Source organism: Salmo trutta, chromosome 13, assembly GCF_901001165.1.
Source record: "Salmo trutta chromosome 13, fSalTru1.1, whole genome shotgun sequence".
NCBI classification, from domain to species: Eukaryota; Metazoa; Chordata; class Actinopteri; order Salmoniformes; family Salmonidae; genus Salmo; species Salmo trutta.
In genome coordinates this window covers 30,811,392-30,819,143 of record NC_042969.1, presented here as the reverse complement: position 1 = coordinate 30,819,143, position 7,752 = coordinate 30,811,392, and positions in this window count along the sequence as shown.

The following is a 7,752-nucleotide window of genomic DNA, read 5'->3' as shown; positions in this document are numbered from 1 at the left end:
TTCCCTCCACCCATCCATCCTTCCATCTCTCCATTCACTTCATCCCTTCACCCTAGTCACACGCTCTTGGCCCATTTTCCCATACTGAAATAGCTGGTTGCCCCAGTTCTGTCAGACCGCTACATACATACAGTACAAGCGGTGATTTCCCTTTTCTTCAGGGGGGAATTTCTCATGCTGTACCATGAGTGACAGGGGCCTTTCTCTGTTTGTTTTGCTTTGGTGTTGGACTCTACACCCTTTATGTTAAAGTGTGCATTTACCATGCCCTGTCGTTAATAAAGCTTCAGCATGCCTTCCCATAGAGAGAGAGAAGTGGTTGGTGGAGCAAAACGGAGGCCCAGAACCAGACTTTTCAGAACTCTCTGTACAAACAACACTATGTTACTGCAGATCATGTAACAGACTGCCCCGGTACTCATGGTCCCTGGTTGGTTTATCATATAGAAATACCATTGTTACATTTACATTACATTTAGCAGACACTCTTATCCAGAGTGACTTACAGTAGTGAATGCATACATTAGATACATTTTTCTCCATGCTGGTCCCCCGTGGGAATCGAACCCACAACCCTGGTGTTGCAAACACCATGCTCAACCAACTGAGCCACACGGGACCACATAATTGATTTAGAATGGGGTAGGCAACTAGATTCAGATTTTTGTCGAAGCAGATAGTCAGGTGGCCGGAACCTAATTATAATTTGTACACCGAATTGAACACAGTTAAGCCCAAAATAAGATTGGATTTGAAAACAGCTGTAATTTAATACCTTGATTACTTTAAGACAGGGTGGGAATACTTGGGAACAGAATTACTAAATATTTTTTTTTTAGCTGAATTCCTGGTGATTTTAGTCTTTTTTTAAAACAAAAAACAAAAAACTTTTGCGGGTCGGTTTTGCGGGTCGGTTTTGCGGGTCGGGTTTGACCTGTAGGTTGCCTTTTGCTGATCCCTGATTTATAATGTTAGCGATCTGTTTTGGTATTTGTGTCAAATATAGCCTGATACAACATATTGTTATCGATGATTACTATGAGCCAGGGCTACTTACTTCTATTTAAGATGATGATAAAGTAGTTTTATAAAATACTGTGTTTTCAGTTATTGAACCAGTGGATGAATAAACAAAAACACTAGTAGATGTATAACAACCGACAAATACATCATTTATTACTTCAATATTACTTCATCAGATTACACTTCATAAATACCAAAGAACATTAGCACATGGATCGTAAGCCCAACCAAAAAAGTGACAAATTCTTGTTCAAAAAGATCTTGAAAAAGAAAGGTATAGTAAACATTGAGCTGATACAACACTTCCACTCAGACCACACAACAAGTTCATTTACAGATACAGGTATAGTAAACATTGAGCTGATACAACACTTCCTCTCAGACCACACAACAAGTTCATTTACAGATACAGGTATAGTAAACATTGAGCTGATACAACACTTCCTCTCAGACCACACAACAAGTTCATTTACAGATACAGGTATAGTAAACATTGAGCTGATACAACACTTCCTCTCAGACCACACAACAAGTTCATTTACAGATACAGGTATAGTAAACATTGAGCTGATACAACACTTCCTCTCAGACCACACAACAAGTTCATTTACAGATACAGGTATAGTAAACATTGAGCTGATACAACACTTCCTCTCAGACCACACAACAAGTTCATTTACAGATACAGGTATAGTAAACATTGAGCTGATACAACACTTCCTCTCAGACCACACAACAAGTTCATTTACAGATACAGGTATAGGACTGTTTTATTTCTTAAGTGTGATCGTGAAATCTAAATGGTACCCTATTGCCTATGTAGTGCACTACCTTTGATGAGAACCCTATGGGCCCTGTACGGAATTGGGTGTTATTTGAGATGTAACTTAAGTGTATTTCGTCTGTGGTAACATATCCGTTGACCAGCCACTAGCATAGACTGCTTGTTCTTCTGTAGGACACATGACTCACAGTTAGGTACAGCAAAAATAAAACATTAACTGTCACATGTCATAAAGACATTGAGCGACTGGATGCTTCCCGTTTCACACTGAGTATTTAAATACTGTTTTACCCACATAGCTCATTTGGATATTTCTACTACTGTACATTGTATTCAGTTACACTGTTTATACACACCACATATTTATTTATATACTGGATTCTTTACATAGCCTACTCTAATATATCTACTGTTGTACATATCATTATTAGTATATCTACTGCTGTACATATCATTATTAGTATATCTACTGCTGTAACATATCATTATTAGTATATCTACTGCTGTACATATCATTCTTAGTATATCTATGGTTGTACATATCATTATTAGTATATCTACTGCAGTAACATATCATTCTGACTATATCTACTGCTGTAACATTTCATTATTAGTATATCCACTGCAGTAACATATCATTCTTAGTATATCTACTGATGTACATATCATTATTAGTATATCTACTGCTGTAACATATCATTCTTAGTATATCTATGGTTGTACATATCATTATTAGTATATCTACTGCTGTACATATCATTCTTAGTATATCTATGGTTGTACATATCATTATTAGTATATCTACTGCTGTACATATCATTATTAGTATATCTATGGTTGTACATATCATTATTAGTATATCTACTGAAGTAACATATCATTCTGACTATATCTACTGCTGTAACATATCATTATTAGTATATCCACTGCAGTAACATATCATTGTTAGTATATCTACTGATGTACATATCATTCTTATTATATCTACTGCTGTAACATATCATTCTTAGTATATCTACTGATGTACATATCATTCTTAGTATATCTACTGATGTACATATCATTCTTATTATATCTACTGCTGTAACATATCATTCTTAGTATATCTACTGCTGTAACATTTCATTCTTAGTATATCTACTGCTGTACATATCATTATTAGTATATCTACTGCTGTACATATCATTATTAGTATATCTACTGCTGTAACATATCATTCTTACTATATCTACTGCTGTACATATCATTCTTAGTATATCTACTGCTGTACATATCATTCTTAGTATATCTACTGCTGTACATATCATTCTTAGTATATATACTGCTGTACATATCATTCTTAGTATATCTACTGCTGTACATATCATTCTTAGTATATATACTCCTGTGTGTGTGGGCCTAATGCTTATGTCTGCCCCATCCCCCTCCCCCTGCATGGTGCTTGGCTGAATGCGGCAGAGTCAGCTAGTTGGTTCTAGAATCATTGTGCATAATGACATCGTCTCTCTCTCTCAGCTTGACTGACTAGAGACACAGATTTTATACTACAGTACACCACCTTATTAAGGAAAAGCACACAGGGCCGGCCCTAAGCATAAGAGACATAGGCGACCGCTTTTTTAGGAACTCAGTCGGGGTCTCAACTTACTGTTGAGAGGTAGAATAGTAGAATACACAAGGTGTCATTTCTAAACTTGGTTGCGCATCAGCTGTTTTTCTCTTGTTATATCAGTCACTGACAGCCACTCAGTTAGCCCATGTCCGCTAACATTTTTTGAATTGGTAAATTAGTCTAGTCAGCTATCTAATCCTGGTCAAATTACCGACCAGGCACACATGTGCCTAGGGGTCCTGACCTCCAGGGGGCCCCATTGATTTTGTTAGTCATTATCACTCAGATATCATATAAGCATGGAATAAGTCATGGCAAAATGTGTAGAATTGCAGGATTACTTTTTGTTATTAACGCTAAAACATTTTATTAACTTTAAAATGTTTTTTTAACTATAAAATGTTTTATTAAATCTAAAATAAATATTTTTTCTCTACACTGTCAAGAGGAGGGGCACAATTTTTTTTTCTTGCAAGGTGGGGGGGCCCAAAAGGCTAGGGCCGGCCCTGCAAGCATGCAAATACCTGCACCCACACACATACACCACAGTGAACTTTGACACACACAGAGCCAAGGTGCAGGGAGAGGGGATGACCAGGAGGGAGCAGTGTAGATGGCCAGGAGAGGACCAGCAGGGAGCAGTGTATATGGCCAGGAGAGGACCAGGAGGGAGCAGTGTAGATGGCCAGGAGAGGACCAGGAGAGAGCAGTGTATATGGCCAGGAGAGGACCAGGAGGGAGCAGTGTAGATGGCCAGGAGAGGACCAGGAGGGAGCAGTGTAGGTGGCCAGGAGAGGACCAGGAGGGAGCAGTGTAGGTGGCCAGGAGAGGACCAGCAGGGAGCAGTGTAGGTGGCCAGGAGAGGACCAGCAGCGAGAAGTGTAGGTGGCCAGGAGAGGACCAGCAGCGAGCAGTGTAGGTGGCCAAGAGAGGACCAGCAGGGAGCAGTGTAGGTGGCCAGGAGAGGACCAGCAGGGAGCAGTGTAGGTGGCCAGGAGAGGACCAGCAGGGAGCAGTGTAGGTGGCAAGGAGAGGACCAGCAGGGAGCAGTGTAGGTGGCCAGGAGAGGACCAGCAGCGAGCAGTGTAGGTGGCCAGGAGCGGACCAACAGCGAGCAGTGTAGGTGGCCAGGAGAGGACCAACAGCGAGCAGTGTAGGTGGCCAGGAGAGGACCAGCAGCGAGCAGTGTAGGTGGCCAGGAGAGGACCAGCAGCGAGCAGTGTAGGTGGCCAGGAGAGGACCAGCAGGGAGCAGTGTAGATGGCCAGGAGAGGACCAGGAGGGAGCAGTGTAGGTGGCCAGGAGCGGACCAGCAGCGAGCAGTGTAGGTGGCCAGGAGAGGACCAGCAGCGAGCAGTGTAGGTGGCCAGGAGAGGACCAGCAGGGAGCAGTGTAGATGGCCAGGAGAGGACCAGGAGGGAGCAGTGTAGGTGGCCAGGAGAGGACCAGGAGGGAGCAGTGTAGATGGCCAGGAGAGGACCAGGAGGGAGCAGTGTAGGTGGCCAGGAGAGGACCAGGAGGGAGCAGTGTAGGTGGCCAGGAGAGGACCAGGAGAGAGCAGTGTAGGTGGCCAGGAGAGGACCAGGAGGGAGCAGTGTAGGTGGCCAGGAGAGGACCAGGAGGGAGCAGTGTAGGTGGCCAGGAGAGGACCAGGAGGGAGCAGTGTAGATGGCCAGGAGAGGACCAGGAGGGAGCAGTGTAGGTGGCCAGTTTATGCTAGATGTTCTTCTTAAGAAGCTTTTATTATTATTTATTTTTTGACACAACAGACCACAGTATTAAAGAAACGACAGAGAGATGTCCAATACACACAAAACACATCAGACCATAGTATTAAAAAAACGTCACAGAGATTTCCAAAACACATGAAACACAGCAGACCACAGTATTAAAAAAACAGCACATGAATATTCAATACACGCAAACACATACAGAACACACATGCAAGCTTTTACAGGGGAATGCATTCATTCAAATGTGGGTTCTTGATGTCCATGGCTCAAAGTCTAAAACGATGTGTCTTTTTTGTACAATTTTTGGTTTTTGTAAGCTACTACTGCAAAAGTAGTGAGATGGTTGTTAAATTTGAACATTACATAAAGTAACGAAAATAAAAACAATTATTGCTTTCACCACGTATTTATGAATATAAACACAAAATCCAATAACAAAAACTATATTTATTTGCTAGGCACAAATTGACCCATATTTACTTATTTTTGTACAGCAGGACTTTTGACAACAAGTGGTGCTTCCAAAGCTATAGTACAGGACAAAGATGTTCCTCCAAAATAACAAAATTCACAGTTTCAACACCGTTAGCTGACAACACTTGAGACGGAAAGCCACTTGCACACACACACACACACACACACACACACACACACACACACACACACACACACACACACACACACACACACACACACACACACTCACACACACACTCACACACAGGACACTAACACTGTTATAGACAGGTAGAGGAAAGCCAGGCCGACAGTAGCTACATTTAACGTGGAACTACTATGATCATAGCATACTGTTGAGTTGATCACAAGACTGTCTACAGCTAGGGGAATCGGTAAGGGTTATGTCTAAAACAGCTAGGGGAATCGGTCAGGGTTATGTCTAAAACAGCTAGGGGAATCGGTCAGGGTTATGTCTAAAACAGCTAGGGGAATCGGTCAGGGTTATGTCTAAAACAGCTAGGGGAATCGGTAAGGGTTATGTCTAAAACAGCTAGGGGAATCGGTCAGGGTTATGTCTAAAACAGCTAGGGGAATCGGTCAGGGTTATGTCTAAAACAGCTAGGGGAATCGGTCAGGGTTATGTCTAAAACAGCTAGGGGAATCGGTCAGGGTTATGTCTAAAACAGCTAGGGGAATCGGTCAGGGTTATGTCTAAAACAGCTAGGGGAATCGGTCAGGGTTATGTCTAAAACAGCTAGGGGAATCGGTCAGGGTTATGTCTAAAACAGCTAGGGGAATCGGTCAGGGTTATGTCTAAAACAGCTAGGGGAATCGGTCAGGGTTATGTCTAAAACAGCTAGGGGAATCGGTCAGGGTTATGTCTAAAACAGCTAGGGGAATCGGTCAGGGTTATGTCTAAAACAGCTAGGGGAATCGGTCAGGGTTATGTCTAAAACAGCTAGGGGAATCGGTCAGGGTTATGTCTAAAACAGCTAGGGGAATCGGTCAGGGTTATGTCTAAAACAGCTAGGGGAATCGGTCAGGGTTATGTCTAAAACAGCTAGGGGAATCGGTCAGGGTTATGTCTAAAACAGCTAGGGGAATCGGTCAGGGTTATGTCTAAAACAGCTAGGGGAATTGGTAAGGGTTATGTCTAAAACAGCTAGGGGAATCGGTCAGGGTTATGTCTAAAACAGCTAGGGGAATCGGTCAGGGTTATGTCTAAAACAGCTAGGGGAATCGGTCAGGGTTATGTCTAAAACAGCTAGGGGAATCGGTCAGGGTTATGTCTAAAACAGCTAGGGGAATCGGTAAGGGTTATGTCTAAAACAGCTAGGGGAAGTGGTCAGGGTTATGTCTAAAACAGCTAGGGGAATCGGTCAGGGTTATGTCTAAAACAGTTAGGGGAAGTGGTCTTATGGTGAGTAAACTTGGGTATAATTTGGGACACAGCCGCAGACACTTGAGGAGCATGGGGAATAGATATCCCATTAGAGACTTGAGGAGTATGGGGAATAGATATCCCATTAGAGTCTTGAGGAGTATGGGCAATAGATATCCCATTTGAGACTTGAGGAGTATGGGGAATAGATATCCCATTAGAGACTTGAGGAGTATGGGGAATAGATGTCCCATTAGAGACTTGAGGAGTATGGGGAATAGATATCCCATTAGAGACTTGGGGAGTATGGGGAATAGATGTCTCATTAGAAACTTGAGGAGTATGGGGAATAGATATCCCATTAGAGACTTGAGGAGTATGGGGAATAGATATCCCGTTAGAGACTTGAGGAGTATGGGGAATAGATGTCCCGTTAGAGACTTGAGGAGTATGGGGAATAGATGTCCCGTTAGAGACTTGAGGAGTATGGGGAATAGATGTCCCGTTAGAGACTTGAGGAGTATGGGGAATAGATGTCCTGTTAGAGACTTGAGGAGTATGGGGAATAGATGTCCCATTAGAGACTTGAGGAGTATGGGGAATAGATGTCCTGTTAGAGACTTGAGGAGTATGGTGAATAGATGTCCCATTAGAGACTTGAGGAGTATGGGGAATAGATGTCCCATGAGAGACTTGAGCCCTGTGCTCCTCCTGCTAACCGTCTGTCAGACTGGGAAAACGTTATACATCCTAATCTAGAG